Source organism: Erithacus rubecula, assembly GCF_903797595.1.
Source record: "Erithacus rubecula genome assembly, chromosome: 4".
NCBI classification, from domain to species: domain Eukaryota; kingdom Metazoa; phylum Chordata; class Aves; order Passeriformes; family Muscicapidae; genus Erithacus; species Erithacus rubecula.
Window position 1 is genome coordinate 21,620,909 of NC_136686.1, and position 21,503 is coordinate 21,642,411.

Sequence of the window (21,503 nt, forward strand, 5' to 3'; positions counted from 1 at the left end):
AATGATCCTGATGGGTCCCTTCCAATTCAGCATATTCTATGATTCTATCAAAAACATTTAGTCTTCTAATTCCCTTGAATCTGTTCCTGTTCTACCAAAACTTGCAAATAAATTTTGATTGAAGTAGTAGTGTGTTCATCACAGTGATAAAATTAATTTCCATCTCGGTTCACTGTCATGCATATCTCAGTTACAGGCAGTTTCTTCTGAGAATATAAAATACTGTCTTATGAATGTGTCTGGGAGTAAGTCACCAGTGTTATAACTCAAACTAATTTAAATGAAAGCAAATGTTTTGGGATTTGAAAGTTGATTTCCATTTGAACAATAGCTTCAAGGACTTGCATGCACATTTGACTGTCTTGTGCCCTGAAGAGTATTGCTACTAAAGAGATTATCCACATAGACCCATGAGCTACAATAAGGTTCTCTGGAATTTGAAATAAAATAAAGTTGTCTGTAAGGTAAATATGAAGTGGAAAAGCAAATTAAAGCAAAAATGGAATATGAATGAATCTAGGAGAATTTTTTAAAAGATCTATACTGGTAGCCTAAGGTTGCAACAAAACCTGAGGATCTCATGCACAAATCTTAACTAGAAATTCTTCTTAATTTGTCACCTGAGTCACAGAATTTGTTTGATAGGTCCCCTAGTATGCTGATGTCTATATAATGTGCTACAAATTGGGTTAAAGAGGTTACTGTAATAAGCAGAGTCAGTAGGAGATGCCTTCTGACACTTTTTGAATATTAGGAAGTGTTAAGCAAAATACAGAAAAAAAAAGGAAATTTTTAATTGTTACAAGGAGTCTTCTTACTTAAGCTATTATGCCTATAATATTACATAAGTAATAAATAATATAAAAATATTATCACATTATTCCTTGAAGTGTTTTAGATGCATTTTCTCTTTAATACTATTTCTCATTTAGAAATATTTATGTTGTGTTGATTTTGGTGTTATCTTTTACTTTGGAGGTATTTTCTGCTTGATAGTAACAGGGATGAAAGCAGTTCTTCTCTCATAGGAACTATTACTTCCAGTGTAGTTGCTTTGAACTTTCTAAAAAGGCAGAATGGTGCTCAGGCCAGTTAAGGGAATCTCCTCAGATCAGAAAGGAGGACTGTAAATAGTACAGATCCAGAACTGGGTGGCCCCAGACCAACCACTCTCAATGATCTGACCCATTTAAATTAAAGATACCATGCTAGTTGATAGCAAAAACTCTCATGAGTTCTTTCCTGTTTTCCTGCCCTGGAAGTTTTTAGTTTCTAACCCAATTGTGAACAACAAGGAGCCCTGGAATCCTGGGACTGGGAAAGAAGTAAGGACTAAGGTATTGATGCAACGAACACCAAAATTATAGGCAAACAAAGGTTGATCGACTGTAAACCTACTTCTAAAAATATAAGTATTTAAAACTTTTCCAATTACTATTTATTACATCCTTTTTTTTTCTGAACCAGCTCCACTTAATTTCTGTTTTGAGACCTAACTTTCCCCTGATAAATAAAAATCTGTAGGCTGTAGATGGATCCATCTTGCCTCCTTTCATCATTGCCACTTAAAGGTAAACCATTAAGCAACAGTGAAAATGGAATGTTACATAGCTCTATTGCGTGTGCATCCATTGAAAACAGGGAAAATAATAAATGCAAAAATTACTTTAATCAATGTGTTGAAATTTATTAAGCTCTTTATAACCTCCTTAGCTGAAAGTAAATTCAACAGTTTTATACTGGCAACACAGGCTGCAATGAGATTTATGGGTTTGGATGATTCAGATTGAATCAGATATACTGAAGACTTCCTTGGAGAAAATAAAATTTTACAAAGTAATACAGTCAAGTTCAAATCTTACTCTTCCTGAAAGAAAGAGAATAAAACTGCTGGTGCTAAACCAGGCCTCTTTCTTCCCACAGTGTGCTGCAGTTACTGTGTTATAGTTTAAAACCAGCAGCAATTATACATAAGCTGTTAAACAACATGAGAACAATCAAACAGTTGGCTCACTGAGCCAGAGGTGGTACTTGGAGCCCTCGCTGTTTATCCCAGTCAATCTCAGTGTCAGTAATGGTCAGAAACCAGATGCTCATTCTCCTGCATATGTTTGTGTGGCAGGGGGAACATGTCTTTTCTTTCTTTTTGGCAGGCAAAAAAGAAACTAATAATAGTTTTATGGAAAATAATAGTTTTATGGGGAAAGCATGTGCACACCATATCTGAGGAGAGAGTTGAGGTTTTTAACTGGCTGGATGAAAGCCCCATTAGATTACTATAGGGTGAAGCCAAGAAGCTGGGAAAATTCAAAATGGTTTTGAGTTGACAGGGCAGTGGGAGTTGTAACAGTGGGGTTCCACAGGGCTCCATCCTGGGCCCAGTTTTCTTCAACATCCTCATTAATGGCTTGGACACAAAGGAATACTAAATAAGTTTGCTGTCAATACTAAATTGGGAGGAGCTGTGAAATCATTTGAGAGCAGAGAGGCCCTGCAGAGAGACCTTGACCAGTTGCCAACTGCATGAAGTTTAACAAGAGCAAGTTCTGGATTCTGTACCTGGAATAGGGCAACCCTGGATGTAAGGACAGAGTGGGGAATGAGATGCTGGATAGCAGTGCCTGGAAAGGGACCTGGGGTTTCTGGTGAGTGGCAAATTGAATGTGAGTCAGCAGTGCCCTGGAGCCAGGAGGGACAACCCTGTCCTGGGGGCATCAGGGACAGCATCACAGCCAGGCAAGGGATGGGATTGTACCCTCTGCACTGAGCTGGGGCCTCCCGTCAACTGCTGGGGGCAGTTTTGGGTTCCACAATTTAAAAAAGATATTAACTTACTAGAGAGCATCCAGTGCAGAGAAGGACTTTGAGGATGGTAAGGAGTCCAGAGTGAAAGCTGAATGAGGAGCAGCTGAGATTACTTGGTTTGTTCAGCCTGGATTAGAGTAGACTGAGGGAAGATCTCAATGTGGTTTTCAACATCCTCTTGAGGGGAAGAGGAAAGCAGGTACTCATCTCTTCACTCTTGTGAACAGTGACAGGACACAAGCAAGTACCTGAAACTGTGCCAGGGGAGGTTTAGGGTGGATATCTGGAAAAAGCTTTTCATCCAGAGGGTGGTTGGGAACTGGGACAGATTCCCCAGCACCGAGCCTGATGGAGTTCAGGAAGCATTTGGACAATGCTTTTTAGGCACAGAGTGGGATTCTCGCAGCCAGGAGTTGTACCCTTCAATTCAAGTTGGGTCCTTTCCAACTCAGCATACTATATGTTTCGATGAGTAAATTATTGCAGGATTTTAGGAGGAAAGTAAAGACTCCAGGTGTAGAGCAAAATAAATGGATAAGTGGGTAGGGTATTCTTTAGTGGAATGAAATATGTTACGGATAACTCCTGCAGGAGGTCACACACGTTAATTAAATGATTGACCTTGTCATGTGTCACAAAGAAGATACCAGATTAGTAGACCATAAATTTATATTGGTTCAGAAAGTCCTCTGGTCCTGTTACAGGTTTGGTCAAGGAATGTTGAAAAAGTTTTGTGACAAATCTGCTCAAAAAAACACCAGCAGGATATTTCTAACTATCTTTACATCTGAATAAATCAGGATGGACATTTTAAGAAACCCCAGTGTGAAGCTAGGGGAACAGCTGTGATCCAAGTCTCATAAGCATAGTTATTTTCTGAGGTACATTGAAATCATGAGCTTATACTCCATGGGCATAGTTATGATAGCATGTTTACTGATGATCTTATGCTTCCTTTTTGTTTCAGCACTAAAAATGAAATGAGTAATTTTCAGCCAGATAAGCTTTATTGCTGCCTCACAAGAAAATAGTGCACTGATGTGCTTGGGAAAAGTAGGGCAGGATCTCTTCTCTTTTGGCAGTAGAAAAGCTTTAAATCAGTTTAAGCAGCTTTTGAAACCACTCTGGAACTTTGAGCCTTCACAGAAGGTGGCTGGGGGCATCAGGTGGTAGAACCAGCATGTACTTTCTCTGTAGCAAGTGTTGCTCACCTCACTATTAGCAAGTGTGCTTAGCATTGTAATGAATAATGAGCTTTGATCACTTTTATATAACTGGACTACCTAAATTTGTGAAATTCAGTTCCCAGATTTGATTCCCAAGAGCAGTGGGCTGACCTTAGCTGGCAGCCAGGTTCCCACCCAGCCCCTCTCTCACTCCATGTGTCTCAAGATGAGGGCAGGGACATCACTTGCCTTAATGGACAAAACAGGCTTGTTTTGAGGAAGATTAACTTAATTTATTGCTGATTGAAATAGACTGTTGTGGTGAGAAACAAGGACAAAACCTAAAACCCTTTTCCCCTTGTTCCTTTCAAATTGACTCCTTCATTCCCAACCCTTTGGCTTCCCCCAGTGAGCAGCGCAGGGAGATGGGAAGTGAGGTTTGTGGCCAGTTTATAGCAGCTGATCCCTGACACTCCATACTCCTCACCCTTTTCCCATTGTCCAGTGAGGGGGCAGAGGCTGTGTCTCCAGAGGCTGTGGGGGAACCTGCATGATCATGACCCCCACTATGGGCTGCTCTAGCCCCTGGGGCTCCTGCTGCCTCTCCTTCTCTCATCTTGGTGTGCACAGGGCTGTTTCTCACACTTGCCCCTCTCACTTCTCACTGCTGGGCAGTGGTTTTGCACTATCTTAAATACATTTCCCAGATATATTCCAGGGGATTTAGTCCCCACCACAGCTGTGGGGCTCAGCTGTGCCCTGTAGGAATGCAGTGAGGGCATCTGGAACCTGCTGTGACCAGCCCTGGGCAGACCCTACCTCTCCTCCCAGTGCCCTTCAGCCTCTGCTGTGAGCACCAGGGCAGCAGTGCCCCCAGACATCACGTCTCTCAAACAGTTCCAGCAGCCAGAGAAAGTAAAGATCATTTTCTCAGGATAGTTTGGAAGACTTGAGGGTCCTTTTTCTAGCCTCATCTCACAGCAAGCGAGCAGGTTTTGGTGTAACCCTTTGTATGTGGCATGGAAAAAAATATTAAAATTACATTCCTTCCCTTAAAATACTAAAAAAAAAAAATTTGCATTCTGTATCACTGTTTCAAATGTTTTATGTCCTGCATGTGCAAACGTGCCAAAGAACAGACTCAGCCCATGCTGGGGCAGGGTTCCAGTGGATGTCCAGATCTTCAGCTGGAGTCAGTCAGGCCTGCCTCTGCTTTTGGGGATTCCTGTTCTCTGCACCCTTGGTTAGGGCATTGTCCTGAGGTAAATACATCCTCTGCTGTCCTCCCACTGTTTCTTTGTTGAAATGGGTGAATACAGATTTTTGCTTTATAATCTCTGAATTCTGTCTGTCGGTGTCAGAATGGTGGTAGCCCAACCAGAGTGATGCTTTGTCCTTTGCAGTATGACAAACAGCTTGGAGCTGTTGGCACAAACAACTGGTTTGTTTTGTTCTCACATTAAAAGAAGATGCGATATGAAACCTTGTATATTTTAAAAATACAAATTCTTATCTGTGTCTGGCAGATCTCATCACTGTGAGAAGTCCAAAATTTGTGATTCTCTGTAAAATTTAATTATCTGGCACTTTCCAACAACAGCTTGTCTACTACTGACATGTAGAATTTCATTTTGTTCAAACATCTTTTGTGTGTGTCTTCTTGATATTGATAACAGTGACTTGTGGTAATGCTTATCTCTTTTTGATTCTGAAAATGTAATAAAGAAGAAAAATACAAAGTAATAGCTACATACATTAGTTGGGCAGACATCCATCAAATCTTTGTATCAGACTTAGCTCTTCAGATATCTCAAGAAACACACTGTAAAAGCAGCTGTAGCATGGCAGACGTTCCCACAAAACCAAATAAATCATTGCCCAAACAGGGAATGAACCAAGACAGACCTTTCTTATTCATCAATGAGTTTCTTTGTTCCCTCTTCCAGTTAGTTTTCTGAACAAATTGCTACTTACTAGTTAGCATTAGTAATAGCAATAATTAGTCATAATTGGTCTCTTTATAGCTACCGTAATTGGACTCTTCAACGTATGTGAATCTTGGGTCCATTCCCCAAATTCTGAGGGATGTGAGTAAGGTAGGAAATCACTGAAAAGTAGGAAAATAGTCTTAATAACATGTTGCATACAGATAAGGGTAGTCATTTAGAAAAAAGCATGGAATCACAAATACATGGAGCATCATCTCATCAGTAAAAGAAATCCATCATTAAAGAACTACATGCAACTTGTAATTTCTTCTTTTGTAGTTTCCAGTTTAAATGACTGAAAATAGTGGATATTTATACGGAAACATATTTACATACATGGCTTTGATCTTGGCTGTACTTGTGGATAATAAAATGGACAGATGTACATATTGGGAGTATTTGGGATATATTGTAGAAAAACAGGATAATGTGATGGTATTGTTCAGTATATGCAGAGGTCTATTTGTATAGTGCTTTTCTGTAAGACACTATTTTTTTTACATACATTTTTTGATGTACATTGCTGTATTTGCACAATTCTGTAATCAGCCTTTCACTTTGTTACCCTTGGTCTGAGCAGCCAGATTCAGTGCTGGCTGAAGTCTGAGTGCAGAAACCTGTATGTTTCCTTGGCAGGGTATCTAATTTGATGAGAAGTACAGTGGCAGTCTGTTTTATACTGTGGGAAAATTAAAAGTATTTTTAGCTTTCTGATAGGCTGTAAATAAGCCTTGATAGCAGTAAACAAGTTTCAGCTATACTGTGTGACACAGACCTGTGTGCAAAGTGTAGCCTGCTTCCCAGGAGAAGCACAGAGAGAAGCCAAGATTTCCTGAGCTCGTCATATAATTCTTTAAAAGTTTGTATTAAAGCAAAAGCAGGGTGGGAATAGCTGTGTGAAAACCATACCCCTGAAGATCAAAACACAGGTGAGGAACATATATACCAACTGATGAGGGATTTTATATTATCCCTAGGCAGAGAAACTCAAATTGAGTAGCTAAGGCTGTTTGTTGTATTTCAGATCCTGCTAGTGTGGTGGCTTTCAAGTCAGCTATTATAGATTGTCAACATGGAACCTCCTGAGCAAGGCAGGTGAGGCTATGCAGCAAGGACTAAAAGAAAAAGCTCTAAAACAAACAGCTATCACTCTTCACATACCCTGCACACCAGGTCCAAGAGAGAACACATCATGCACACTGCCCAGTGCTTCTTTCATGTATGCATGCGTGAGGATGGATAGGTGGATCAGGTTTGGAGAGTGTAGAAACAGCCAGCAGGTGGGACAATCAAGGACATCTGTTGTATTGTCTTCTGTAAGTAAGATTTAAAGTCTGCTGGAATAGTACTAAAAAAGTTTAGAGAGGGAGCAGGTGGAGATGGGAGAGAGAGCTTCCATCCTGTCACACTGTTACCTCTCTGTGTTATGAACAAGTGACTGAAGTGAAATGGGTTCTCTCTCCATTTTTTAATCCTGAATGCCATATTAAAATGGGTTGTTACTGTGGAGAAATGACCCACATAAAGGTAGAGAATGCAGCTCTACTTTTCAGGGACAGAGGAAGAAACAGAAGGAAGCACTTGGACATCTTTAGAATATGTGATTCATTTTGGCAGGGGAGATGCAGGCTAGCTTTAGTGAATTTTGTGAAAGACAGCTGTTGCTATTTTTATGTGACATCAGAAGTCTAAGTTCTATCAGTTAGAATTCCCTTGTACTCCAGCAAACAAGTTAGTAAGTTTAACAAATTGTTTCAGCACAAACTAGTTGCATATGAAGGGCATTGGCTGCAAAGTTTCATTCCACTGCTGCAAAACTGTTTGTAATGCATATAGAAGGGTAGGCTGGATATACTTGTAAGGTCCAACTAATTAAGTAGATAAATGGTTTACAACACAGTAATGTAAAGATTTTAAAAATCCCTTCAGTCTCTTTCTCTACTGCTGTGTGTTCTGGTTTTTCTTTTTTCACTAGCAGCCACATAGTTATTTCTAGATTAAAACATTTCCTGTCTGTGCTGCTGAAAGGTGGATAGATTTGGGCAATACTATAGCAAACAGTGTTTTAACATGCCCATTTTATTGTTGTTTGTAAATGGCATGAAAGCAACCAACCTTGCAAGTCTCTGCCCTATATCTTTATGTGGAGAGTGTTATGTAATAAATGTAAGAAACACACATTCATGCTGTAGGTCTATAATGCAGGCTCATTCTTATGACTACTCAGGTGTGTTTATTCTTGAGCAGCACATAGCTAATGCCAGCCCATCAGCTACTCAGTCAGTTTGGTGTCTGAGAGTCAGCAGCTGCTTCCAATACATTGTTTGTAAATAGGATGGACTTGAAAAACATAATTTTGAGTTGGGTGATCTTTACATTAACTTTCTCATTTTGTGGTGTTGCATGTTTGTATAGGACTTCACTCCTATTATGTATTAATAAGGTGCAATTTGACACCATTTGAAAACCTCTTTTCATGCTGTTTTGACAGCAATGATGTTGGTATGCTATTGATCCAGCTTTTGTAATTTATTTTTTTTTAAATCAAAAGTTAGCAGTGGCATGGTAGCAGTGGTTTTGTGGATAAACTGGTTTCAGTAAAATATAAGCTAATTTGGACACTGTCCATGGAAAGTTTGAAAAAGTAAAATGTTTGAGCCTAGAGGTCTGTACAAGTTAAGGCCACATTTTGCTACTTAAAGGATCACCTCCTCCCAGCTGGGTTGTGGTAGCAGAATTCAGCAGCCCTTCCTGGCCTTTCATACCACATTTTGAGAGGTACAGATATAACCTGTATACTTAATAATCTGTATAACTTAATAACCTGTGTCTGAGGATATTATAGATTACCTGATGGTGTATTTTTTGCACTGAAAACTCTTTATGGAGGATGTTTTGCTTGCATGTGAACAATTTCCAGTGAACTGCAGGAGTTCCTTTCTCCTTTCGAATACAGGTAGCAGGGATTGGTTGTGATTCACACAAGCATCACAGTCAGCCCTTTTAATCTGTCCTGAGGTTTACAGAGAAGACTATTCGTCTACAATTTTGTTGCATAAAAACATCCAAAAGAAGTTTTTTAAATCAAATTCAGATGTTGTGTACAGATGTTGTGTCTTGAAATAAAGATTGTATCCTACCTGAGAACTGTTGAGATAACTTTGCATGTTTGGTTGTGTTGATTTTAGTGGAACAATTTGTGAGTTAATATGCTAGCCAAACACACTAGTCACTGTCAGTAACTAATGGACTTAGTGCTTGGCTAGGACTGGAGATAAATCTGAATCTAGTTGAAATTACAACATGATGTTCATTAGCTTCAGCAAGGGTAATTTCTGAGACAAAGTGTTGCTATCACCCAACATGTTAAATAAGCAGTTGGACTAAGCAGATGGTGGGCAGAGATCAACGACTTCCCATTAAACAATAGGTGATTTCTCAGTAGGAAATGACTTACATTCCCAAAAAAGGTCATATACCAAATTTCTTACACTGCCTTATAGTTGTAAGAAATCTCCTAGTCAAGTGTTTGTGCTCTAGAAAGATGAGAGGCAGAAATCCTTACAGACATTTTGAAGTGTGATATTCTGGAATACCTCAACTCTTCACTGTGCTAGGTGCTGCATATGGATGGGTCTCAGCTTTACACTGAAGTTTGCCATTAACTTATTTGTATGATGAAGGTTTCTCAGTATTATGGAAAAAGTCTGCTGTTGCAAAGTGACACCTTTACATATAATATTAAGTCTGTAGGAGATTGACTGCTTTGTATATTTACGTCTCCTGGTATAGGATTTTGTGGGACTAAAGTGTAATGGTTAAGGATGTAGACATGGACACATTACTTGGCCCTTTGGATTAACTGTTGTATAGAATCTTTTGTATAACTTGAGGAAAAAAATCCATTATCTTTACATTTTATTTAGCCATATCATGTCTTATTTTTGGATTGAAAGCAGACACATCAAAATATTAAGTTGTTTTCTCAACATTTCCATTTAGTTATTTCAAATTTTCCATGCCGATTTGTTTGGGGTTTTTTTGTGGGTTTTCTTTGGGGTTTTTGGGGTTTTTTTTGTTTGTGTGTTTTGTTTTAGTTTTAGTTTTTGGTTTTGTTTGGTTTTGGTTTTTGTTTGTTTGTTGGTTTTTTGGTGGTTTTTTTTTCTTTTGGGTTGGTTTTTTTTTTTTTTTTTTTTTTTGTTGTTGGTTTTGGTTTTGGTTATGTGTCTTCCATATAACTTTGCAGTTCCTGGTTGTACTTCTGCTGATCTATGATGTGACAATTATTTGAGGGGGGATGTGTTTCTGTACTAAACCTCCTGTATTATTATTAAACCTCCTGAAAGATGGTATCTTCCCTGAGCATGTTGTGTCCAACCTGTTCATTTGACTTTGCCTAGTTTTGATTTATCACAATACATTGGTCTTAAAACCTCTTTGACATTTCAGGAGCTGGCTGATTGGCACATGAGTTGCCCTTGCCTTAAGGGTAGGAAAAACTATCTGGAGAGCAGAATGGAGGGCTGGAGGTGATTATACTTTCTGCCCTTCAGTTTTAGTACCTAGCCATCACAGGAGTGTGGAACTGGATAAGACTTCCTGAATTTTTAAACACAAATGGTTGTTTATGTCTGTAAACATACCTGTGCATCTAAACAGTGATTTTGAGAAAAATGGACAAAAATCATGGACATAATGAGATATGAATGAGGAGTAAGAAAAAGTAGATTATTGTAATAGATAAATAATAGATCATTATTCTTACCTGAGGCTTTTTATATCTCTATGTATGATAGATATATATCTAGATAGTGTCTCTCATGTTGGCACTACTTTCTGAAAACCAATTTCTAGTCTGCTTCACTTGTAGATACTAAGGAAAAATATATAATTGTGAATTGCTGTAAGAATGCATTTTAATATTAAGAAGGAATAAAAAATAACCTTAAGATGACAATTTAATTTTTTTCTCTCATTATGTGAAACTTACCTTATCAAAATTTTTCATTTTTTATGTTTTGGTTTTTTGTTTTGGTTTTTTTAACCGAAGTATGGTTTGCCTGGGTTTTTTTCTGTTTTCTTTTTTGTTTTTTTCTGCTTTTTTGGTGGGGTTTTTTGTGTTTTTGTTTGTTTGTTTGTTTTTGAGGGGGGAGACTTTAATTCCTTTTTCCCCATAGAGCAAAACTTCAGTTTTTTTGGTAAAGCCTTACTCTGCCTTCCTTGTCTCTTGAGTATTTTGGCAGTACCAAATACACCTGTGAACAAGGAGATACAAAACATCCATGAATTACAGCAGGCTAGTGTTAGAAGGTTATGTTAGAGTATCATTAACTTACAAATGAAATTTCATATTCAGATTGCCTGTAGACTGAACTCCAATTGCATCAGCCTTCCAGATACTTAAATTCACAGGGGATACACTTTAGACCACTCTCCAGATTAGGGTTTTGCAGCCAGAAGCCTGTGTGTAATGCTTTTATTACAAAATTACCTGATTTTTTTCATTACTATATGATGTTGAGGTGGAAAAATTAATTTAGCCAATGTGAATTAGTGTCTCTAATTTCATGAAATGTGGTTCTGTTAAAAAATTGTATTAATATGGTTATGTTGGGACTAATAAAGATGTTTGATAGCAGCTTGGAAAAAGTTACAAATGAGCACAGAAACAGAAATTATGATTTTGATAAGGCTGTTCAATGTATAATGAAGAAAAATATCTGAGGAGTAAATCAGGGGAGACAAGAAGTGAGCTGGAGTTCAGGAGAAGGCAAGAAGATTATGATTATCAAGGAAGAAAGAAGGAAGTTAGGACTGGATAGTATTTTTGACTTTGAAGGGATAAAGTTCTCTTTGTTTGATTTTTATGAAGAAGGGAGAATTTAAGTGAAGGGCAAGAGTTTAAACATATCCTGAGCTATTGCAGAAATTTTTCTATTAATAAGGCTTAGCACTGAAGAATAGATAGGGGAAGGGATTTAGAGAAGTCAAAGTTTTTCTGGGCTACCCATACTAACTTTGAGCTGCTATCACGCCACTTAGAGTAATGAAATTGGAAAGGGAGTTAAACATGCATAAAAGGAAAGTGGCTGGTTGTGTGGAAGAGATCAGCCATTGACTCACCGATTGCACCTGAATCCACATAATATTCACAGGAGATAATAAGTCAGGAGAGTCTGGTACAATAGGGAATAGTGACTATAAAACAAAAACTGGATGAGTGAAAGCTAAACTACAGGCCCAGAGTCTGAAATAGATGTTAAGAGTAATGTGGAAGGCTGTGGAGGTGTTAGGATGGCAAGATTTAAGATTTGGATAAGAATTGATCAGTGTAGTAGAAAACACTTGGTAAGGAAAGAAGAGGACATATATGTTATAGGGAGTCTGTAAAATTCTGTTTAAAAATGTTTCTGAAAGGTAAGGAATAAAGATAGCACTGTGCTGTGAACAGTAAGATGGCAAATGGGGTTGAAGATCCTTTAGTTTAAAATGTATATGGACCAGTAATCTCAGTGTGGCCAAGTCACAGGTTATTGATGAACTGAATGAAATAAAAGGAATGGATGGAGTCAGATAGTGTAAGTATGTAGTGTGATTACTAAGAAGTAGTATAGCAAGAGGAAGATGATTAAGTAAATACAAAAAGAAATTAAAGGCAAAGGAGAAAAGTCAGCCTATTGATTTTCTTTCAGTTAAAAACCTGAGATACTGAACACGTTGCAAGTATGTATGTGTGTGTAATGTATGGTGTGGTAAAACCAACTCCATCGAGGTGCCTTTGGACAGATGCAGCCACCTCACAGCTGGCAGATAGTGACACTGAGTAAGCAGCTGTGAATCCCCTTAACAGTCTTTTACTGCCTTCATGTGTTCCATTGCTTCTTATGCATCACAGAGAAATATCATCTTTTTTTCCTCTGGTATATTACTTCTTGTCCATCTTCCTATTTTAATTCCGCTGCATTTATAATCTGTACAGTACTATTTCAGTTTCACTGGTACCTCCTATGATCGTTTTATTCTTCTTTCAAATACTGAACAGATTCTGAAGTCTTGAAGCCTTTCATCATAAAATAACCTTTTAATCTCCAGATAAGCTTTCTAGGTCCCCCTGCTAAAGAATTTAAATATCTTTGACTCTAGTGTCCTGAACTGCTAGTGACATTTTAAGACTGGTATCTAAGCTGTGTCTGTAGCTTGCATTTTGGAGTAGCTTAGTCTTTATTTGAGAAACACAAAGTCGACCATCTTATTTTTACTTTCGATTACTAGATTTCTATTTTCTGTGCTCCAGCAGCAGTGTTATCTGATTATCTCAAGAATCAAAATGTGCTGCATGTCAAAGTCACCCATTTCTACAAATGGGTACAACATTCTGACAGCTAACTGGACAAAAACTAGCTAAAATTAACTAAAACCACCTAACTAGATTGTGTTTACAGTGTGAGATTAAACATCAGTTATGGAAAATTTTTGCACCTTAATTTCATTATAACTGCAAAATGAATATGCCTTTTGGAAAAGTTTGTCTTCAGAGAAAGAAATGTTTTGAGCATGAAGAAAAGTGGTCTGTATGTCAAATGCTGAACAGTTCAGTACGTCAAAAGACATTTTCTTGCAATAGGCATATTTAATTTTTGAAAATATACTTGCCCATAACTTACAGAAATTTTGGTTGTGAGTTCATCAGATTTCTGTTTAATACATGATGGTATGTATCTCTTTTGCAATTATTTCAACTTGCAGAATAAGCAAGTTTCATCCATTAAATTTGATCTTCTATTGAGTCTTGTATATTAGAAGCTGGCCTTTGTCCAGCTTTTACCCATTGGGAAGATAAATGGCTAAGTCATTTTTACCTGCTTTGCATTAAGGAAAGCTGAAGCTGTGAGACTAAGCCTTAGAAATCATATATAGAGGTTTTGCAAAGATTAAAACCTGGAGAAGTTTCATATAGCTTCTGACCCAAGGATTTTTTTTAATGGAACCATTATTTTTCTTGGCTTACAAGTAATGCTCTTATTTTGGCATCTTAGACCACAGTATCCTTTTCAAATAGCTGTTGCACATGAATATGTTCAGATCACCACTACTGCTGTTTGCTTTGTCATTTGAAATGTGGAACACAGGTCTGTGCTAGTGTTGGTTTACTTTCACAAAGTATAAACACTTCCTGTCTTAAATTTCATGAAACTGTCATCTCATAATTTTCCTGTTCTGCTTAGTCTTCTTTATTCTGGCAGTATTTTCTTTAAATTATTTTGATTTACAGACTATATTCACAAATTTTATTTAAACCTTTTTAGGCATTTTTTAATGTATTAACATGAATGATAAATAAAAATGTTCCACTTCATTAGGGTATTTTAAACACAAGGCTGTCCTAAGGAAGGGGTTTCATCAGCTGGTAGTGATGTGCTTCATGGGAAGCTAATTTGAATGGGAGAAGTAGTATTTCCCCATTTTTTAATACTTAGGATATTTTATTTAAAACACATAAAAAAAGGAAGTGTGAACTTCTTTCTTTGACATGCCATGCTCTTCAAATATTCTTGTCACTGCACAAGTTTGAGTGTCAGACACGTGGTGCATATCATCAAGCTCCTCTGTGCTAATACCTGTGCTGGTAACCTGTATATCACTGATAATAAGCTAAACTTTTAGATGGGATTTAAAGTGTGGTATAAGGTTTTGGATTTTAGATTTTTTTGTCTTCTTAGGTTTTTCTACAAAACATCCATTTGACCTTTAAACAGCATTGTCCATATTTAAACAGATGTAATCTTCAGCTGTTTCTTGTGGTGTCTATAATCATAATGCTGTGCAAAATGGCAATTCCATTTACTGTAATTTGTGATATATTAGGCTTTCTTTTAAAGTAAAATGCATTTTTCAGAATCAGAATCAATTCAAATGCCAGCCAATAACAACAGTGACAGAAACATGAGCATATGACTAGTCATACATTATTAGTAAAAAAATACATTTCTAAAATGAATGAGTATTCGAGATGATGCCAAACTTGTTTGCTAAGAGCTTTCTTTTATTTTTTTTTTTTATTAATTCCATTGAGGAAAAGTAAAACCACTGAATGACTCTCCTTTCTCAGAAATATATAATGTTAAAAAGTTCCTATGCAGCCTTTCCCTTATAGTTTTCAGAAAATTTCCTTCCTCTTTGTAGTGCATGTCTACATTTTTACTTTTCTCTTCTGTCCTTGACAATTTAGTGTCATGTTTTCATTAACCATTAAATTCCTGAGATATTTCTTACTGCTCCCCAAATAGTTTTCATTCATTCTCTTGCATTGTAACTTTTAGTACCTATTTTCATAAGCTAATACTAAGGCCCTAGGGAAGAGCTTTTTCATTTGTCTTTTGAAATGTTCTTCAAATTTGATTGAAATACATTCTATTAAAATTACCCTTTTGCTATTTCTTTCATTTTCTTTGAACTTCATTCAGTTTATTAAAGTGTTTTGATATTCATCCCATTTTTGGAATTTGTTAGAGTAATACCTTCAAGTTTGCCCTAAAATGAGGTTTGATGAACTTGTAGGCATCTTGGAAACAAAATTTTGAATTTTCTGCTTTCTTAGAGTTTCACAATATATATTCAAAAGTTTTATAAAACTATTTTGCGTATCCGTATTAAAAATGGGGTCTTTTGTAGCTCAGACTGAATGGAATTTCCTTTATTTAGTTTCATTTCTGCTTTTTTTGCTTTCAGTTTTGCCAGATATTTCCATGGTGTTAGACTTGGTGGTAGGCTTTTGTGATGTGAAACATCCAACAGAAGAGCTGCATAGGGATGCACTGAGACTGCCCAGGAGCTGCTGCAATGAATTCTCATGAATTCTCCTTAATTCTCCATGGTTTCTTTTTTTCTTAGTGTCCACTCCATGACTTCTGTAAAATAGTGCTTCTCTTCTTCTCTCTGCTTCCAGGTCGACACGGAATTCTGCCAAATCCATACAGGGGGAATACCATCTTTTATGTCTCAGCTGTATTAACTACAGCTCACAGTAGCAGTTCAGATGTATTGAGATAAATCCAGTGCAGCTCTTGAGCAGCTCAGACTTCAGACTCTGTTTGTGATACATATTTATCTTCCAGCTTTAATAAAAAAAAAAAAAAAAAAGAATCGCTTTTTATGAACTGCTTTTACTATGCAAACTCCTTCTCCAAAACATTCAGGTTCTTGATTGTGATGCCATATTAATAATTTAGTGTGACAGATGGATTAACTAGAGGGCAAAACTTTTCTAGGAGATTAACTAGGGGTACAATATTTCTAATAATATTTCAGCTGCTTGACTTTGCAGCTTTGACAAAACCTTTCCTGAATATTTGTTTAACCTGTCCATGTGAGTCTGCAAAGAATTCTGCATGTTGATGGAGTAACCCACATATTAGACTAAGAGCTTCCTATTTTTCTTACTGATCTACAAAATCTAGTCTCCTTAAGGTAACTGATAAATTACTGCAGTTATATGAGTAGCTAATTTAAGTCCAGTTGTTCATTAGATGGATAGGTAAAAGACTTACTGGAGCTTGAAGTAGCAGTTTATCAGCATAAACATTGTAAATCAAAGCATGTTACCAGTGTCTGACAGAAGCCCTATATCTAGCATAAACAACCTGATGAATACTTCCACAATGTTGTAGTGCTGTCTCCAAGCCTACCTTAAACAAAATACCTTTCCTTGGGCAACTTTCTCCTTGCATTGCAGCAGACATGGAATGTAGTAAAGAATACAGAAAGATTAACTCTCTTTATTTGTATAAATATTTTTCTTTTTCTGTGGCTCATTTTACTAGCAACTTATCTACATTGGCATAAATAAAATAATATTTTCTATGAATAACCTTAAAATTGCTTTAGAATTCCACACTTCACTTTGTAGTGACACCTGCACTCTGAGCTGCTGCAAAATGACGTTTTGTGAAACAAATCCCATGTCAGTTTACATGGCAGGAGAGTGAATACTACAGTCATAGCTCATATGGAACCTGACAGTTGAAAACCATGCTCTTCTTCATTGACCTTGATATTATTAATGTTTGTGCCCTGGAATGTAAATTAAACACGTTTCCAAGGTCCTTCTCCATCAAAGTAAATTAACAGCTTTTTAATTTACCTATTTACGAATTCCAGTTATTTTCAAACATGTAATTTTAATCTACCTAAATCAATTTAACCAGGGACAAGACTAGGATGTGACTCATTCACTTTATGCCAGTGGGTAGCATTGTGCTGCTAAAGGAAGACATTCTGACAGATTTGTGTGCTGGAGTTCTTGGTGTTTTCAGTTGATAGAATTTCCACAGCAGCTAAGTCCAAGCGTGGGATCCAGTGTGTTGAAAAGGATCTCATTTTTGGGAGACATAGACATTTTTTCATACTTAAAACTGCTGCTGGGACAATTCCTACTAATAATTCTTCCTTTAATGGCAAGAGATTAATTATTTCTGCTGTAGTGCTACTTTGTAACAATAAGAGTAACTCAAATTATGAAATGTAGATAGTTGTAGAAATAAAAAAGTAGCGAGATAAAGACCTGTTCTTTATTGTCAGCTCAATAAGGAACAGTTACATGAAGTCAGTACAGAATCAAACTATGGTATCTGTTCTCTCACTGCTTGTCTCTACAGAGAGCAAGTTGAAAGGGATTAAGTAATACTGAGATGGAGTGCAGTCAGCACTTCTTTAGACTACCAATTAGGAAGAAACTATTCTTGTCTTTACCTTGTTCTGTTCCTTCTTTCATGGCAGTGAGCTGGAATCCTGACCTGCAAAAAACACTTAAATTTCTGTGTTTGGCATAGTTAGTCAAGCTTTCCTTTTGTATGCTAAGTATGTAGATATCAGCAAAATATTTTCCACGCCGGATTGTAACATCACTAAAAGGTACAAAGATGCCTAGCAAGAGTTTGCTTTTATTTTTTGGGAACCTAGCAATAACAAAGATGGAGGTTATGTATTGCAAGGTCTGCATTCTTACCTGTATGATCAAGTAAACAGTTTCTTCTTGAATTCAGTATTTTTCAATAAAAACATTGCTGTAAAAAACACCCATCATTTTTTACAACCTTGGAAATGAAAATCATTATGTTCTTATCTGAGAAGATAGAATAAACTATTAGGAAAAGCTACTTTGCTTATATGTTTTGAATATATTTTTGATTCATGTCATAAAATCACAGAATATTCTGAGTTGGAAGGAACCCATCAGGTGCATTGAGTCCAGCTCCTGGCCCTTCACAGGACACCCCAAGAATCACACCTTCTCCTTTTATTAAGCAAGTTGCTGAGAAAGAATACTGTAAGTCTCCTAGATGAGAAGCAAGAGCGAATATAAGTGTGAGTACTCTTGAACTCATGCAAAGAAAATTGAGTGATATTTCAGGATGGCTTGAGACTAATGAATATAAAGTGTGCTTGATTTTAAGACGTGTGATATTATGATCCCACCATGGCCCTCAGTGAAAGACTGGTTAGTGTGCAGCCTGCTTTGGGTTGTTCACTTCCTGTTTTGAAAGTCCAGCAAAAAACAGGTATATATCTAGCTGGGTTTGACTTGGTTTTCTACCACATACTATGTGTCACAGAAGAGATAGAAATGTTTGTTTTGTCACTGTTATACAGGATCAGAATAATGAGAACATGACCTCTAATTAGAGAACTATGTTCTCAAACTGAAAAATGCACCATCCTGCCTCTCACATCCCCTTGTAGGATCCTCAACCTGTTGACCTGCTCTGGTCATGCAAAATTGCAGGTTGTTTATAATCTTTGTTTCCAAGGTAGATAGTAGTTACATGGAGCAACCTACTTCAGTCTCAAAGTACCATGTCTGCTGAAGGATTTTCATGCTTTCAGGTAGTTGTGTCATTAGGTAAAAATAAAAATGATAAAAACTTCTTATGCATACTAAAATCTATTGCTTGATTTAAAAAAAACAAAGCCAACCAACAAAAAAACCACTCAAAAACCCCCAACTATGTATTAATGTATACCCCCTGTGATTTTCAAAAGGTCTAGTGCTTCAGAATTATGTTCTTTTCCATGTCCAAATATAAACCAGCATTTAATTTTCTGTTGCAAAAGGATGCTTAATATTCTGAAATCAGACATTTTAAAACTGTTTCTGCCAAACTCTGGGAAATTCAAAATCACTTAGTATTTGAAAACAGCTAGTCAGAAAACCGGAAGAGAACAGGTCAAAGAGCAAGGAGAATTAAGCTGAAGAAAATAATTGGGGGAGGAGTTGGAAACTGGACAGAAGAGTCGAAAAGAACTGCATTTTTTAGCATAGTCATGGAATAGATAAAGAATAGAGTTTAAGAACTGACTTAGAACCAGGATTAGGAAGGCAAATAGAAGTAGGAAAGTGAAGATTGGAGGGAGATAGAAAAGACCCAAAGGGAAGCGTAAAACTTGTTGACCTGTTTGAAGAAGCTGCTATATCACAAGACAGGAGAAAAGGTAGAGATGAAGTAAACACCATATACAAGTTGAAAGTGTGATATTCATTATGCCCAGAAAACAATTGCTTCTTGGCCAGGACAGGAACTGAGCTGAAAGAGGGCAGAACAGATTTGTATTGAAAGAAATTGATTTGGTCCCAGTTTTTCACCTAAGGGCATTCAGTCTGAACAGAAATAGGAAATGGAATTTGGAGGTTATAGGTCAGAAGAAGAATGGAGGAGGAGGAGGAATTGCAAAATATATGTTCATTGAGCTGAAAATAGCTCTATATTGTTTTAAAAGGAATCTCATATTTCATGAAATTCATCAGCTTCATCCTGACCTCAAAACATAAATCTCCTGTAAAAACTTACCTAGCAGAGAACTAGCAGACAATTCAGTTTTTGCAGAGTACAAGGTGTCATTTCAGTCCCTGAGCAGTGTTGTCAGTGCTATAAACCCATCTATTTTAAAAGTGTTTCCTTTCAAATAAAATCAAAATAGAAATAACTTTTAAAGAATCACCCAAATTAACTAATTTTTTTTAATTCATTTTTTTCTCTGTCAATGTGTACAAAATTCTATTTCTGGAAAATCAAGTAAATTGATAGCTAAAAGAGAGCATAAATCAATTCTTTTTCTTTTTTTTTTTTTTTTTTGGTCATGAGACTATAATCTGCAAGGCTAAGGAACCAAAGTAAATGGAAGTTTGGGCAATTAATAGCAGTGAGGAGGATGGTTGTTATCTGATAGAATGTGTTCTAGTCACTGCTATAGCAGTGACTAAGACTCAGCATTATTAATCAGCTGTGCTTGACAAGGGTAATATACAAACCCAAACCAAAAAGGCAATTCTTACTTTCAATAACTTTTCAGCTAAAAGATTAAATGCAAGGCACTCCTCAGAATTTTACGAGTTGTGGTGCTACTAATACAGTAGATAGCTATAGACAATGAAAGTATGCTAGATTGTCTAAAATTATGCCTGCTTTGAAGCCACAGTAAGTTTTATGAAATTTCCATTTAAAAACATTCTCATGGTATCAATGTCAGTATTGCAAATGTACTTCCGTGGTATAGGAAGAGGCATGCTGAATGAATGGCATAAAGGAGCCATTTTATATTAAATACATAATTTTCTTAATAAATGTTCTAGTTGTTGATGCAGTAATTTTTAAATCATTAAAGAATGCTTTTTTCCCAGTATCATTTTGCACAACTCACCATATCAGAATTAGTTACTTTAAGTGTTTTCAGGTATTTGAATATTTACAGTTTTCATTACAGTGTCCTTTTTTACTTAAAAGGAATGAGAAATCAGTGGATAGCAGAACCAGCCTAACCTTTTTCTCTGAAATAACTGATTTTCCAAATCTGATCCTGCTAAGGTTGAAATGAGTATTAATGAATTTTGATATTCTCATTTGCTTCCTTTGAGTAGGGTGAGTTTCTTTCACATTTGGAATCTTTGTTTCTATCTTTAATTCTACAATAAGGATGAAAATTCTTTCAATCTCTTTCACAAATCACCAAGACAAACATAAAGTGATAGCATTTGAGAGATAAAAGGTATTCAATGGCAATGAAGATTTATACAGTTCTGTAAATTTGGCTACTAGAGTTCATCTATGCATAAAGAAAGGATTGACAGGTCCTCTCATTTTCTTGACAATTCAAATTTAAGTGTAAGAAGCTGTAAGATACATCTTGTATAAAATATACTCAAATGTGTTATACTGGTATTATTTATTTGTCTTTTACAACTCATGTACTTTCCTATTAATGCATCAGATACTTTTTTTGTACTGGTGTGAATTTCAATGAGAAAGAACTATCAATAGTTCTCAAATAATGTACCATCTCATAGATAGAGATAATTCAGAGGTAAAGGACCACACAGGTCAGTTGAGGATATCAGAATATTCTCTATAGTTTTATTTTATTTTTAAAAATACACCTGACTTTAATTATAATTGGCTGGAGAAAGTAAAAGACAAAGAGTTTTCAAGAAGAGCCCAGTTTATTTTTTATTTCAAAGGATAATATTTTTTCTTTGAAATAGCTAGATTCATTG

The 21,503-nt window shown here is 36.5% G+C and overlaps 1 protein-coding gene across 4 annotated transcripts in view; it reads left to right on the forward strand.

The window, feature by feature from the left end:
* Positions 1-21,503, forward strand: part of SYT1 (synaptotagmin 1) — a 333,925-nt gene that overhangs the window by 81,143 nt on the left and 231,279 nt on the right. The gene's annotated exons all lie outside the window — the stretch shown is intronic.